We start from the raw sequence: 16,884 nt of genomic DNA, 5'->3' as shown, positions 1-16,884 counted from the left end.
GGAGGTGGCGCTGCTCTGTGTGGCATGATTACAGCTCGGATTTCACAAGGAGGGATTGGAAGTGGCAAGAAAGCAAAACCGGTATTATGCAGTTACAAAACGTGGAGGAGGGGGGTAGAGGAGGTGCAGGGTAATGTGTGTGTGTGTGTGTGTGTGTGTTGGAGCTCATGTACGTTTATATGTATTTGACTGTGCTTTCATATCTGTGAAACTGCGTGTTTGGTGCATATCTGTTATGCATGTGTAGGTGTATGTGTGAATGTGTGTCTTCATGTTTTACATTTATTTGCTTATTTATCATCATTGTTGTCTTATTTATTTATTTATTTGTTTATTATTATTATTATTAATTATTTTCATTACTACTACCTTTTTTATATCATAATTATTATTTATTTATTTATTTATTTATGTAAGCTTATCTATATATTTTTTTTTCTCAAGGCCTGACTAAGCGCGTTGGGTTACGCTGCTGGTCAGGCATCTGCTTGGCAGATGTGGTGTAGCGTATATGGATTTGTCCGAACGCAGTGACGCTTCCTTGAGCTACTGAAACTGAAACTGGATATGTTATAAGACATAACGTAGCGCTTTCACTTAGCAGCCTTGTCACAGTGGAGTGAAACAGCACGTATTGACAGCTGTCCCAAACTGGAGTCGCCCAGTTTTCCCCAAACGCTGGTTGGTTTTCAGCCGCCTTTATGTGAGAACAGGATAAAGGAAGAGAGAAAGGCTTAAAAAAAAAATCCAGGCATAAAAACTGGCGAACTGTTCCACATCTGCTTTTCGTTTTTTTTTGTAAGGAGAGGATGACCTTCACTCCTGTTGGAGGGGGTGGGGTGGAGGTGGGGGGGATCATTGGTGAAGGGGAGAAGAACGCAGAAACCTTTGTCGACGTTTTCAAAATAATAATGTGGAAGAGGAAGTTAAAGCAGGCATTAGAGAGAGTGGGAAAGGGGATGAATGGCAGCCCTGGCCTGACATGAACGTGAAGCGAGTTTTGTGACGTCTTTACATTTCACCGCTTGCCACGTTTACTGTGCGGCACCTTGCGGTTCAGGACACCTTTGTTTTCATTTAACGGGACGTTAAAAACACCCCAGTTGTGGCCTCACAGGTAGGGAAGCTGACAATACTCGGCACAGCTGCCATCTGCAGGGGCCGAAATGCAGCAGTGTGGGTGTGGCGTGTTGGCTAGTTGTCCCCCTTTATCAGGCTCATCGGCACTGACTGCAGGAACGAACGCCGGGAAGTGGCTGAGAGCTGTGCAGGCAGGCAGTCGGCTACGTGGTAGTGGAAGTCATGACGGAAAGGCGGAAAGGGTGTGTAGGTGCTGAGGCCCAGGGAGATTTATAACAAACAAAAAACAAACGAAAACTGAGATATATTTTTATGTCCATTAAAGATCCTTAGCAATTTTAAGTCCGCGACGACACACACACACACACACACACACACACACACACACACACACTGGAGTGGGCATGACTGGACAGCAATGACCAAGCAGTGGTCTGGCAGAGACAATGAAGAACATTCGGATGGAGGCACTGCGACGGTCATCAGCGGGAAAGCGGTAGGGAAAGGGGATGCAGACCTCCCTTCATCTTCAGGAATAGAAGGAAGCTGGGAGTACCGCCCAAGCCACTGACCGGAAGTCTCGCCATCTTGAAAGAAAACCCAAATAGAAGGCAAGACAACGGACCGGAAGTGGCCATCTTGAAATGAAAGAGGGGGGAGGGGGAAGGAAAGAGAAGGACGATCTTTCCATAGCGACATCAGACCAAAGACTCAGCCTCCACTGCTGGATGCAGTCCGATGCTCCCTTCCGGCACCTAATTAGTAGTGTCCGCCACATGCTTTTAACGGCTGCACAAAAGTCACACATAGTTGGCGCCGGCGTGGCGACTGTCTAGTGAAAAGAGAGGTTGCTCACATTTCGGGGCTCCTGTAATCATTATCAGATGCGCACCCCACTCCCTCACTGCAGGTCCGGTCACTGAGCCTGCTGCTAATTGTACTGACCTTGCCTCCGGTCGTCGTTGTTCGTCCACATTGTGCTTATGTGGACAGTCAGCTTACGCCAGTGGCCTCAGGGGTCGTTGACATTTTCATACATGTTATGTACACGCACGCATGCACAAACGCATATAAAATGCGTGTAAGCGATTGAGATAGATGGAGAGATTGCATAGATATGCCTGGAAAGAGGGTGGAGGGGTTAAACATAACACAAGAGGAGCGTTAAAAACGACTGAGACAGAGAGATCTGCTTCTATTGAAAAAAAAAGAAGAAAAAAAAAGGGGGGGCAGGGAAATAATGTTCCGCCTTTTTTGGTTGTAGAATAGATGTGGAGTGGAGACTGGTGTATAAAGGAAGTCGACGAAGAGAGGAGTTTTGGCATGAAGAGAAAATGCTGAGCAGTGTGCATTATCATCGATCTCTGTCACTTTTCAGATCGTCAACGTTGATTTAATGGAAGATGTGTGTAGTAGTTGTACTGTCTTCGACCAGCCCCCACAGCAGCCTTCACCAGTTACGACCCCACCCACATTTTCCATCATTCTTTTTTTGAATCAGTTGTGTAAACAAAGTGAGTCTATGTTTTAACCCGGTGTTCGGTTGTCTGTGTATGTGTGTGTGTTCGTGTGTCTGTGTGTCCGTAGTAAACTTTAACATTGACATTTTCTCTGCAAATACTTTGTCAGTTGAAACCAAATTAGGCATAAAAATAGGAAAAATTCAGTTCTTTCCAGTCATCTTGTTTAAAACAATATTGCACCTCTGGGATGGGCACAAAAAAATTAAAAAAAGAAGCCTAATTATATGCAAACTGCATTTACTGTTATATTTATATTTTTTGTATTCTCTAAACTTGGCACTCTGACCTCTTATTCTGACACAACAACAAGAGGAGTCATTATTATCATTTTTTGTTCAAACAGGAACTTCTTTTGCTAAGCATGGAATTTTTATTTATTTTGCAAACGTTTTGGTGCAGGTAGTAAAGAAGGGAAATTACTCCGTAATTAATGCTAGGGGACTTAATTTATCACAAGTGAGTCTTGAAGGCCTTGCCTCTCTTGTTCTTCTTGTTCGTCCTCTTCTTATTATTATTAAGAAATGTGTGTTCGTTGAAATCAGAACAGAAGACAAGGAAACAGGGGGAAAGAGAGTGGGATCTTACCCACACAGCGAGTGCTGTGCAGCGAGTGCTGTGTGCAGCAGTGTGCACAGCACGGGTTCTCAGTCAGCTTGCCGCCTCGTGTGAGTGGGTGGTGGGTAGGAGGAGAACAGTTCAGACCGATATTACGCCACTGGGGGGGGGGGGGGGGGGGGGGGGGGGGCGGGAGGAGGAGCGCGGAGGTGGGCAGGGGTGCAGATACTGGGAACGAGAGCAACGACCGAAGTAGGGTCACAGCACGAAAATAGTTTTCTTCAGTGAAAGGATCATTCTCTGTCTCTGTGTCTCCTCTCACGTAATCCGGAGCACGCGTGCGACACACACACACACACACACACACACACACACACGTCAACGCAAGTTATATCTTTGACAGATATGAACTATTGTGTGTGTGTGTGTGTGTGTGTAGAAGTATTTAATACAGGTTTGAAACATGGTTTGTTTGTTTTTCATTTGTGATACACAAACAAATTGTTTGTTGCAAAATAATGCTAATAGCTCAGCAAACATGTTTGATGTATTTAGATTAAGTATTTATACCATGAGTGACCTGCTGTGAACTCTTCACCTGGATAATATGCCAGTGAAAGTTTTTCTTTATAGATGTTTATATATCAAACGCATCTGCTGTTCGTGATATATGCATAATATGTCTTTGACATAGATTAAAAAAAATATATATATGGGTTATGTGGGAAGGCGGAGGGTTATCCTACCTCTGACCTCTCTTCCCCGTCTCCTTAAAGCCCTACCACTCCCCACTTCTACACCCCCCCATGGTGCTCCAGAGTGGCCCACGGCAGCCAACGGTGCAGTCGCTTGCACCCCCCTCCTCCCCTCCTCCCTCCTCTTTGTGCAGTCGTCCTGTTCGGAGAGTGGTGGGCCCTCCCACCCCGTCACGCCCGCTGCCCCCGTCTGTCTCGTGCTGCCACGGCCAGCTGATTGGCTTTCTTGGTGGGTAGAGGCGTGTGTGACATGTGCTTCTGACGATGCGACAGCAAAGTGCATGTTCAGAGCACACGTGTGTGGAAGGCCCGCGTGTGTGGGGAGATTATCCATTGTGGTGTTCGACATAGTTCTGTGGTGTTGGTGTAAGACAGTGAGAGACAGACAGAAGTGAGGTGTTGTGAACAAGATGTGAAGCAGTCGGAGGGCAACACGTGGGAAAAGAGAGAGTGTGTGTGTGTGCGTGTGCGGCACTTTTGTGAAGTTGTTCCGTGTGTGGGGGAGGAAAACAAACCAGTTCACTGCCAGTCATGATCTGGGTTCAGGTGAGGAGTGATATGACTCGGGCTCCGTGATAGACTCGGGCACGTCACGTTTTGTTATCGTGTTTGGACCACGCAGGAATTGGCACCACCACTGACATAGACGTCTGGTATCAGTCTCTACAGCATGGTTTTATCTTAACCACCACATTTTAGTGCATTGGTTTTGGTACATGATGGGAAAGGTGAGAGGGATAGGGGTGGGTAATATCTCTGTACTTACCTCGATCCATTTCCATTTGCTATCTAGTATACTGGGGTGAGGATGGTTTGTTTTTTTTCTTCTTTCTTTTGCTTGTGTGATACAGCAGTCGAGGCTAATCTGTACGTCTTTTTCTTCTTCTTCTCCATTTGTGAATGGTCTGTATGACGTCCGCAAGCCCATAAACCAAATGAATGCAACTGTCCCGCGACCCCCCCCCCCCCCCCCCCCCCCCCCCCCTCTCTTCCTCTCGGCTATCCCCTGTGCCTCGTCTTGTCACGCACGTTGTAGATTAACGGGTATTGTGTTTATTATCTCACTCAGAACTAGACCGGCAGACGATTCTTTCTTCTTCTTCTCCTGCGTTCGTGGGCTGCAACTCCCACGTTCACTCGTATGCACACGAGTGGGGCTTTTACGTGTATGACCGTTTTTACCCCGCCATGTAGGCAGCCATACTCCGCTTTCGGGGGTGTGCATGCTGGGAATGTTCTTGTTTCCATAACCCAGCGAACTCTGACATGGATTACAGGATCTTTAACGTGCGTATTTGATCTTCTGCTTGTATATACACACGAAGGGGGTTCAGGCACTAGCAGGTCTGCACATATGTTGACCTGGGAGATCATAAAAATCTCCACCCTTTACCCACCAGGCGCCGTCACCGTGATTCGAACCCGGGACCCTCAGATTGAAAGTCCAACGCTTTAACCACTCGGCTATTGCGCCCGTCATCCGGCAGACGATTACTGCTACAGAGCGGCAGTGTGGGTCTGGATTCAATGTTAGTCTGGTTCATGCTGCATGGTGATACTTCTGTGAATTCAGTCGTCACTAACTTCTGGCTGGACATGCAACAGTAGTGGTCATCACTGTAATAACAGCGCAGTACATTTATATTCAGAATGACCGTACTACCGGTAATGATAAACTGGACAGTTGCTGTGCTCTGACATACTATACTGTATATTCATAAGTCTTAATCCAAAGGCAAATGTTCTCAAAAAGGAAGTCAGATGTAAAGTGATAAATGATTTTCAAACATGGCGTTTAACCTTTCAAAAACACGTAAAGAGTCCTAGCGCAGTTGGACTCGAAAGAATGCTGAAAGAAGTGATTCAGTATTGAACTCTTTTATCCCTGTCTGTCTGTCGCCCTCCCTTCCTCCCTCCCTCCCTCCCTCTCTCTCTCTCTCTTTCTCTCCCTCTCCCTCCCTCCCTCTCTCTCTCCCTCCCTCTCTCTCTCTATCTCACGCGCATACAGAAAAGTACAAGATGTGACCAAAAAATGGGCGTGGCCAATCTGCCGGAGCTTTTAAAGATTTTGTGAAAACGATTTGGAACCAGGACCTACCCTTTGGGCAGACCCCTTGAACAAGACAACCTTCACCGAGCCAAGACCTGAGCCCTGGACAACCTGACTTTAAAGGCGTCAGCGTATAGATCGTTGAACTCAACTCTCAGTTACTGAGTTCGAGCCAATTTGCTGTTAGTAACCTAAAATGTGCCCCAGTCATTTATTCACCCAGGTATTTGTGAAAGTGACGTATGTGTTGTGGGTTAATGCACACTCTGACCCCGAAAGAGGCAAGTTCACAAGTTGTGTTTATTACCCGTCAGCCCATTACGGGTTTGACAACAGCATAGCCTATTGTAAGCAGACGGGTAGATTGACTCACACGAAAGCGGTGTCAACGTCCGCCTAAGTTCTTTGTCAAATGCAAATTGTGAAATCAAACCCACATTATTGATTTGACAAAGACCTATGTACATGTTATTTTCAAAATCATAAAACATCATCTATCTTTTATAGCATCTACCGGAAAAGCAAAACTCGAATGTCCGTGTAAAAACAAATTTTTGTTTGTCTTGTAAATTGTAAAAACGACAAAACCGAGCGGATTTTTTTTTTTACTTTAATGTAAGTACGAAGATACACCTTATATTTTAAAAAATGTGCCATAAATAGATAAACTGAAAGCAGAGGTTTGCTGGACTCAGAAGCCAATGAAGACAACAGGTGCAACATGTCTGAGATGAGAAAAAAAAAAGGCGAGGCGCTTTAAGAAACTGCAATATCTTTGTTTTATTTGTTGCGGTGATTTATCGCTTTAGATATTAATGCGATAACTGCCCATTTTGTTTTTCTCTCCCCAGTAAGTTAAGATGGCCGTATGAGAAGAAACAGCGTCGTGCAATGCAATTGCATGTTTACATGTGGTGTAAAAAAAAAGAAAGAATTAAAGATGAAAAAAAAAGAAGAAGAAAAAAGATCCTCTGACGATTATACAGATTTACAGCCAGTGATCAAGGGAAACATGCGACAGGCAAAACGTGAAATTACATGTTAAACACCTAACCTTATTCAGACAGACCGAAGCGACACACAGGTACAAACACAACCATAAAATCACTGGAAGTGGTGTGAATCGTAACTGGACAAGTGACTCGCATGGTAACGAATTAACATCACACTGATTCCCACCATCCTCCCCCCGCCCGCTGCCCTCCACCTACCCTACCCCCGTGTCATGCAGCCCTCAGCCTTCGTGGCTCAACTCGCAAAGGTGGTACTGATCGAAGTTCTGAGAAATGAAGAACACCTGCTACGTCCCCGGACGATCTTTGTGGATTAGTGCTAATCTTTTAGCTCTCTCGACAGCTGCTTCCCTAATCTGGTGGGTTAGGGGGGTTAATCCATCAGCGAGCGTACTCCTTCTATCTCACTCTATTCAAACACCAACCCACACACCAAGGATATGCCATCAAAATCTGATCAGCGCGTTGGGTTTATGGGAAGGTCAGGCATCTGCTCTATTATCTATCTATCTATCTAATAATTTTTATTTATTTGTTTGTTTATTTATTTATTTATTTTTTGCTTTGCAACAGCAGATTTGTTACAGTATGGATCAGTCCACACTTTGACACTTCCATGAAACCGAAACAGTGACACTGTAAGATGGCGGTTTTTACTCTTATTGGCTAAGTCTGCGTGGTGTTTGACCAGAAACCATAGTATTTCGAAGAAGTGATTGAGAAACAATGACGTGGTAGTGATTATAAAAAAAGGAGGGAAAAAAATGACCAACCAGACAGATTTTATGTAAACACACGTGATACGAGATATCTTTTTGGATAATATTCTTTAAAGCAGTGCGTGCTGTGTGCAGACTAGTGGGCCCCACGTCGTGTTTTTATAACGAGATAAAAACGAATACAGATAACAGACACCGAACTGCAGCATGCGAAAAGCAGCAACGTTGCAATCAAGAGTCCACTGTCGTTGGTTTTCTGCTGTGCGGTCGGTATTCGATATTCCGATCCGTGTTTTCACAATCGTCTTCTTTAAAACTGATTTTTAGCACACGTGGCTTTTGATGGCATTGTCTGCCACTGTCTTAAGGAACAATATACGTCACTTTATACTCATTAGCATACTTGTTTTGGAATATTTCTGCTTCCTGAACTGTAATGGGTTGTATTCTTTATGTAAAAAAATAAAAAAATAAAAAATAAATTAAAAAAATGATAAAAATAAAAAGCCAGCCAACCCACTCATTCCAATCACTGTTTAAAAAGAAAGAATAAAATAATTAAAACCGATTGTCAGACCTGTGTCAGAAAAAAAATCATGATGAAAAATATTTCAATCCATCTTTTTCTTTAAACATTAGCTAGTACAATCAAAAAGACTGACATAATGGAGAAGAACTGTGCACTGAAATCTTATATATATATATATATATATATATATATATATATATATATATATATATATATATATATATACGAAGATTAAAGTCCAGGAAGTTTGCTTCTCCGTCTTCATATATATATATATTTTTTTTTTTTAAATAGGACATCAACAACAGTGAACTTGTCAGTCATTCAGTATTCTCTTCTCCTTTCTTCATCTCCTTCTCCTCCTCCATCATCTCCTCCTCCTCCTCCTTCATCATCATCATCTTCTGTTTCTTCTCTGTCTCTATATTCTGCTCTTATGGGCCAGAGGCGTGAAAATTAACACTATTTTTTACTTTGACTGACATGACTGTACCTCTCTCTCTCTCTCTCTGTCTCCCTGTCTCTCCCTCTCTCTTCATTTGTTATTTGGTGACAACAAAAACAACTAGCAGAAAACCAACTTTTCTGGGTCACATTCTGTACCGTGGGCTTTAATCAGGCTGTCCATAGTAGTCGTTCAGGTCAGAGGGTGAAACTGAATTATTTCCACCCCCTCTACCTCCACTCTATCTCCCTCCCCCCCCCCCCCCCCCTTCTCTCTCCCTCTCTCTCTCTCCGCTGTTCCTATGAAGTGTCTGAGGTATCCGCTGTTCCTATGAAGTGTCTGAGGTATCCGCTATCCCCGTGAAGTGCCGGAGGTATCGGCTGTTCATGTGAAGTGTCTGAAGTATCTGCTGTTCCTGTGAAGTGTCTGAGGTATCCGCTATCCCCGTGAAGTGCCGGAGGTATCGGCTGTTCATGTGAAGTGTCTGAGGTATCCGCTGTTCCTGTGAAGTGTCTGAGGTATCCGCTGTTCCCGTGAGGTGCCGGAGGTATCCGCTGTTCCTGTGAAGTGTCTGAGGTATCCGCTGTTCCTGTGAAGTGTCTGAGGTATCCGCTGTTCCTGTGAAGTGTCTGAGGTATCCGCTGTTCCACTGAGGTGTCTGAGGTATCCGCTGTTCCACTGAGGTATCCGCTGTTCCACTGAGGTGTCTGAGGTATCCGCTGTTCCTGAGAAGTGTCTGAGGTATCCGCTGTTCCTCTGAGGTATCCGCTGTTCCTGTGAGGTGTCTGAGGTATCCGCTGTTCCTCTGAGGTGTCTGAGGTATCCGCTGTTCCTGTGAGGTGTCTAGGTATGCGCTGTTCCTCTGAGTGTCTGAGTATCCGCTATTCCCGTGAAGTGCCGGAGGTATCCGTTGTCTGTGAGGTGTCTGAGGTATCCGTTGTTCCTATGAGGTATCCGCTGTTCCTTTGGTTTTCTGGTGAATCCACTGTCAGTACATGTCTGAGGTCATCCTTGTCCTGGGTTTAATCCGCTGTCCATGTGAGTCGTCTCGAGGTGAAACGTTATTCACCTCCTCCACTATCCCTCCCCCCCCCCCCCCCCCCCTCTCCTCTCTACTCTCTAGTGTTCCTATGGTTGTCTGAGGTATCCGCTGTTCCTGTGAAGTGTCTGAGGTATCCGCTGTTCCTGTGAAGTGTCTGAGGTATCCGCTGTTCCTGTGAGGTGTCTGAGGTATCCGCTGTTCCTGTGAAGTGTCTGAGGTATCCGCTGTTCCACTGAGGTGTCTGAGGTATCCGCTGTTCCTCTGAGGTATCCGCTGTTCCTCTGAGGTGTCTGAGGTATCCGCTGTTCCTGTGAAGTGTCTGAGGTATCCGCTGTTCCTCTGAGGTGTCTGAGGTATGCGCTGTTCCTCTGAGGTGTCTGAGGTATCCGCTATTCCCGTGAAGTGCCGGAGGTATCCGTTGTTCTGTGAGGTGTCTGAGGTATCCGTTGTTCCTATGAGGTATCCGCTGTTCCTGTGAGGTTTCTGAGGTATCCGCTGTTCCTGTGAAGTGTCTGAGGTATCCGCTGTTCCTGTGAAGTGTCTGAGGTATCCGTTGTTCCTCTGAGGTATCCGCTGTTCCTGTGAAGTGTCTGAGGTATCCGTTGTTCCTCTGAGGTATCCGCTGTTCCTGTGAGGTGTCTGAGGTATGCGCTGTTCCTCTGAAGTGTCTGAGGTATCCGCTGTTCCTGTGAAGTGTCTGAGGTATCTGCTGTTCCTGTGAAGTGTCTGAGGTATCCGTTGTTCCTCTGAGGTATCCGCTGTTCCTCTGAGGTGTCTGAGGTATCCGCTGTTCCTGTGAAGTGTCGGAGGTATCCGCTGTTCCTGTGAAGTGTCGGAGGTATCCGCTGTTCCTGTGAGGTGTAAGACGTATCCGCTGTTCCTGTGCAAGTGCCGGAGGTATCCGCTGTTCCTCTGAGGTGTCAGACGTATCTGCTGTTCCTGTGAAGGGGAGGTGGCGAGGTGACCCGTTATATCTGTTAGCACCGCCACGGCAGTATCAGGTAGCCATAGATTAGACCCTCACTGCCTCAACACTGAGGCTGCCACTGGATATGATGTATATATTACTTTCAAGGGCGACGACAGAGTCTGCATGATAATTTTTGTTTTATAGTTCAACAGCAGACGGAGATGACAGTTGCGACTGTCTTTAGCATGCCGCCCTATCTGAAACCTCACCCGTTTCATTGGCAGTAGCCTCGCGTCACTCACCCCGAGCTCTCCTTATCCCCGGAAAAGTAACCCCCCCCCCCCCCCCCACCTCTCTTAACCCCGGAAAAGTCCCCACTTTATCCGCTGAAAAATCCCCATCCTTATCCCGGAAAAGGACCCTTCCCAATCCATGGAAAAGTACCCCGCCTCTCATCCCCGCAAAAGTTTCCCCACCTTATCCCCAGAAAAAGTACCCATCCTTATCCCCGGAAAAGTCTCCCTCCTTATCCCAGGAAAAGTCCCCCTTGTTAGCCCCGGGAAAGCCCCCTCCTTATCCCAGGAAAAGTCCCCCTTGTTATCCCCAGGAAAAGTCCCACTTGTTATACCCGGAAAATTCCCCCTCCTCATTCCAAGAAAAGTCCCCCACCTTATCCCCGAAAAAGCCATCCACCTTACCTCAGAAAAAGACACCCCCCCCCCCCCCCCCCCCCCCTTTTTTTTTTTTTTTTTTTACCCCGGAAAAGTACCCCTTCTTATCCCTGGAAATGTTCCCCACCTAATCCCCAGGAAAAGTATACCATTTATCCCCGGAAAAGTCCCCCTCCTTGTCCCCGGAAAAGTAATCCGCCCCTCCCCTCCCCTGGAAAAGTACCCCTTATCCCCGTAAAAAAACAAAAAACAAAAAAAACCACACACCTTATTCCCGAAAAGGTTCTCCTAATCCATGGAAAAGTTCCCATCCTTATCCCGCGTTGATTGTATATACGAATGAGATTTTATGTGTATGGCCGTTTGTTTTTTGTTGTTGTTTTTTTTTTGTTTGTTTTTTTTACCCCGCCATGTTGGCGGCCATACTCCGTTCTCGGGGATGTGCATACTGTTTATGTTCATGTATTCATAACCCACCGAACGCTGTCATTGATTGCAGTGCGTATTTGATCTTCAACGCGCGTATACACACGAAGGGTGGGCTCGGGCATTAGCAGGACTGCACATGTGTTGACTTGGGAGATCTGAAAAGTCACAACCGTTATCCCTCCCACTAGGTGGGCCGAAACTCGGGGGATCAAACTCAGGAAAATCGGGCAAGTGGGCAGAAGCCGGTAACAAAAAACCCCCATCAAAACAAAAACAACAAGAGAGGCAAGGCCTTCAAGACTCACTTGTGATAAATTAAGTCCCCTAGCATTAATTACAGAGTAATTTCCCTTTTTTTACTATCTGCACCAAAACGTTTGCAAAATAAATAAAAATTCCATGCTTAGCAAAAGAAGTTCCTGTTTGAACAAAAAAAATGATAATAATGACTCCTCTTGTTCTTGTTGTTGTGGCAGAATAAGAGGTCAGAGTGCCAAGTTTAGAGAATACCAAAAATATAAATATAACAGTAAATGCAGTTTGCATATAATTAGGCTTCTTTTTTATTTTGTTGTGCCCATCCCAGAGGTGCAATATTGTTTTAAACAAGATGACTGGAAAGAACTGAATTTTTCCTATTTTTATGCCAAATTTGGTTTCAACTGACAAAGTATTTGCAGAGAAAATGTCAGTGTTAAAGTTTACCACGGACACACACACACACACACACACACTCACAGACAACCGAACACCGGGTTAAAACATAGACTCACTTTGTTTACACAAGTGAAACAAAACCCACATCTCAATGATATGCGAAAGACCTGCCAGTCAGTCAGCCAGTTATGTTTAAGTACTTGTATACTATACACCACGGCGGCGATGCCATGATTTATTTCCACAGGGAGTGTGTGAGCGTGGGAGGGGTTAGGAGGCATAATATGTGAGGGGATGGGGGAGGCAGAGCTTTTATATCAGACTGTTGGGAGAGATGAAGGATTTTGTACGATAATGCTTCTTTGCAAGGGTTAAAAGAGAGGACGTGACTTTATATATATATATATATATTTTTTTTTTTTTTCCCCCCCAGGACATTGACACACGGTGGCATTGGGTAGAGAGAAACAGCTGGAGGAAGAGGGAGGTGGGGGGCAGATAGCACATGACTGACTGCCGTATTGGGAAGATTGTCAAACACTTGGCCTCGACCTCGCCATCCCGGTTACCTCGACCGGTCGCTGTCCCACCCCCTACCGTCTCTCTCTCTCTCTCTCTCTGTCTCTGTGTCTGTCTGTCTCTCTCATTTTTGTGTCGCAATCAAAGCACTCGCTTGTTCTGGTGACATTGTAAAATGTTATCCTACCTTGTTCGTATGGGGCAATGGCCTTAATACATTCTCTCTTTCACACACACACACACACACACACACAAACACACACGTCATAAAGTGTGTACGATGGTTAATGACATAAAAAAAAATCTTATCATGATTGGTTCATATGGGACAATGGCCTTCATGAATGAAATCTCCATGTCTGTCTCTCACTCGCTGTCTCTTTCCCCCTCTCCCTGTCTTCTTCCTCCCTCAGTCTCCCCCTCCTCCCTCCCTCCCTCTCTTCCCTTCCTCTCTGTCTGTCTGTCTCTCTGTCTCTGTCTCTCTCTCACTTTCTCTTTCCCCCCAGAGGGCCGGATGTAAAAAAAAAAAAAAGCAATTGTGCTTATTCCCTTACCCTCGTGAAATAAAATTTCGTTCGTTCGTTCGTTCGTTCTCTCAAGCTCAGCTGTCCTCCCGTCCCCTCTCTTAACCCCTCTTTGTCTTTCCTTTTCCTTCACTTTAACCGTCAAACGTCAACATGTTTTCATGTGAACAGAAGGTTATCGTCACAAGATCAAAGCTTTGAACAGATAAGGGCGCCAACTTGGAGGTCGTTAACTATACGTTCGACCGAGTTAAAGGGAGAGAGAGAGAGAGAGGTTTTGTTATAAGATTTGGACAGAAGATGTTTTATTTGTTTTAATATACACGGATTTTAATCGGATGAGTAGTCTGATCAAGTACCAACAGTATCAAGTACAGTAATAAAAAAAAAGAAATAATAAAATAATAATAAAAAAGAGCTCACCCCCGAAAACGGAGTATGTCTGCCTACATGGCGGGGTAAAAACGGTCATACACGTAAATGCCCCCTCGTGTACATGCGAGTGAACGTGGGAGTTGCAGCCCACGAACGGAGAAGAAGAAGAAGAGAAAAAAAGAAGAAAAAATATTTAGAGTACTGAGGTCATTACACTCCAGACAGTTGATATTTTGAACTCAAGAACACGCCCCCACTCCCTCCCACTTTTGATTGAGGCGAAATCGGTCGATTGCAGATGGTGGCAGTTGGATGTGTTTGTTTAAAATCCCAAACTGACTGACCGGATTGACCGGGAAAGGAGAGAACTGGCGAGCTCACCAGGCTTATAGAAGTAAGAGGTTCGATGAGGGTGGCTTGCGACACTGCGAGCCCATCACAATGATATGAACACTGTTCTTCACGATGGTGTGAACTCTGTTTTCCTTCTTCTTCTTCGTTCGTGGGCTGTGTGTACGCGAGTGAGCTTTTACGTGTATGACTGTTTTTTTACCCCGCCATGTAGGCAGCCATACTCCGTTTTCTATCACAACCTACCCAAGATCCCATGTTTCTGTATGCGGGGACACAGCCTGGTGCTTGTTTGACAGCACCTACAGACTCATCCCCGTACCTGCCCCAGGCACGTCCTGAAGAACCCCCAGTATCATGAATTCGTCATTCGTGGACTGACGGTCAGGTGGAACCGATCAGCAATGACAGTAAGCCGATGCTTTGACACCCTCGTCTCCCCGCGTCGTATTGGGCTGGAACATTAACACTGGGCAAGAACATTGTGGAGTAACTTAAGTTCAATACGTAACATGACATCGATGGAATTCAATACAGTACAGCATAACAAGATAGCAGACCACTAAAGACAACGCATATATGTCGCTAGACACGAGCACTGGAGGTGGAAGGAAGGGCGGAAGAGAGAGGGATGGGCGAAGTCAGTGCCGAAATAGATGTATGCAAACCTGCATTTGCCCCTTAGCCCTTCCACACTTGGTCGACTCCTTTCAAAATAACCACCAGCTGATGACTGCCTCTCACAACCAGTCAATAGATATTGCAGGTCTTGTTCAGGGAACACAATAGAGATAGAATCATTGCTCCACGCACCGGTGTTTATTGATATTGTTGTTCTTTTCTCCTCGCGTAATTCATTGTGTACACCCATCCCTTGGCTGCAGATTGTACGATGGGATTCGGTACGATTCAGAGCATTAACTCTCTCCATACGAACGGCGAAAGAGACGACGTTAACAGCGTTTCACCCCAATTACCATCATCAAAATATTGCAAGCGGAACGCTCTCATACTGAAGAGGTGAATGTTGACAAAGAACACCACAATTCTGACGACGGAAGCTAAAGGTTGGGTCATTCAGACACCCACTGGACATCCGAGGGGTCTGCGTAGACGAGAAGAGAGGACTGGCCGTACTGAGTGAGTTAACTGTGCCTGTTGTGCATATCCGTGGAGAGTTCACCGCCCCTTCTTTGTTGCTTTGCTGGCGGGGATGTGACTGTACTGAGCAGAAAGCACAGCACTGTCATTTTCTAACATTTAGGACACTGTATCTCTGTCCCTGACAGGCCATGTGAAGTGTTTGTGTCTCGGAGGGCATGTTAACTGTCTTTATCTGGCAGCGCATGTAAACTGTTTGTACGTAGCAGTGCATATGAACTGTTTGTACTTGGCAGGGCATGCTAACTGTCTTTACCTGGCAGGGCATGTAAACTGTTTGTACCTGTCAGTCCATGTAAACTGTCTGTATCTGGCAGGGCATGTAAACTATCTGTACCTGGCAGTCCATGTAAACTGTCTGTATCTGGCAGGGCATGTAAACTGTTTGTACCTGGCAGTCCATGTAAACTGTCTGTATCTGGCAGGGCATGTAAACTGTTTGTACCTGGCAGTCCATGTAAACTATCTGTATCTGGTAGGGCATGTAAACTGTTTGTACCTGGCAACCCATGTAAACTATCTGTATCTGGTAGGGCATGTAAACTGTTTGTACCTGGCAGTCCATGTAAACTGTCTGTATCTGGCAGGGCATGTAAACTGTTTGTACCTGGCAGTCCATGTAAACTATCTGTACCTGGCAGGGCGTCTGAACTGTGTACCTTGCAGGCCATGTGAACTGTATGTACCTGGCTGGGCATGTAAACTATCTGTGCCTGGCAGGGCATGTAAACTGTCTGTATCTGGCAGGGCATGTAAACTATCTACCTGGCAGGGCATGTGAACTGTGTACCTTGCAGGCCATGTGAACTGTACGTACCTGGCTGGGCATGTAAACTGTTTGTCTGTACCAAGCAGGCCATGCGAACTGGCAGGGCAAGTGAAGTGTTTGCTCCTGGCATTGGATCTCTAACTGTATGTCTGTCCTCCGCAGGGCCTGTGAACTTTGTTTCTGTCTTGGGCTGATCGGGTATATGAAATGTACATCTGTCGTTGGCAGGGCATGTGAAGTGGTAATGTCGGTCCCCCTGGAAGTCGTAACACGGGATAATTCTCGTAATCTGGGAGCAAAATCCATTGGCTGGTGTAGGACACTTCGACATGCTTCACAACAGTTGACATGCAGCGGGATGCGAGAGGGCAGTGAGTCCCTCGTGTCTGGCACGGAGTGCCTGCCAGGAATGTTCTGGTGATGCTGATTCAGTTGTAATCCTCCGCGTGGGAAACACATTGCACACACACCGGCAGAGAAGACAAAAAACAGGTTCTTTTGTTAAGGAACGGGATTATTCATTTTGACTGCAGGATCTGTGTGTGTGTGTGTGTGTAACTGTGTGTGTGTGTGTGTGTGTGTGTGTACTGTAACTCTGTGTGTGTGTGTGTGTGTGTTTGTGTGTAACTCTGTGTGTGTGTGTGTGTAACTCTGTGTGTGTGTGTGTGTGTACTGTAACTTTGTATGTGTGTGTGTGTGTTTCTGCCTGTCTGTCTCTGTCTCACTCTCTCTCTCTCTCTCTCTCCCTGTCTGTCTCTATCACCCGTCCCCACTGTAAACACATACTGATGTCGGAATATCTTTGTT

The 16,884-nt window shown here is 45.8% G+C and overlaps 1 protein-coding gene across 6 annotated transcripts in view; it reads left to right on the top strand.

Moving 5' to 3' along the window:
* The window catches only part of LOC143289354 (retinoic acid receptor alpha-like), a 118,358-nt gene that overhangs the window by 70,457 nt on the left and 31,017 nt on the right, over positions 1 to 16,884 (top strand). The window contains exon 1 of one of the 6 annotated variants that reach the window (XM_076598372.1): positions 4,095 to 4,459. The exons of 4 other annotated variants lie outside the window; for them this stretch is intronic. The gene's annotated coding sequence lies outside the window, so the exon portion shown is untranslated. Of the gene's footprint in view, positions 1 to 4,094; positions 4,642 to 16,884 lie in introns of those variants that run through there. One more of the 6 variants, XM_076598359.1, reaches the window with a different exon arrangement.

This window comes from Babylonia areolata, chromosome 1 (assembly GCF_041734735.1).
Source record: "Babylonia areolata isolate BAREFJ2019XMU chromosome 1, ASM4173473v1, whole genome shotgun sequence".
Lineage (NCBI taxonomy): Eukaryota > Metazoa > Mollusca > Gastropoda > Neogastropoda > Buccinidae > Babylonia > Babylonia areolata.
The sequence above is the reverse complement of the archived record's forward strand: the minus strand, read 5'-3'. Positions and strand labels throughout refer to the sequence as shown.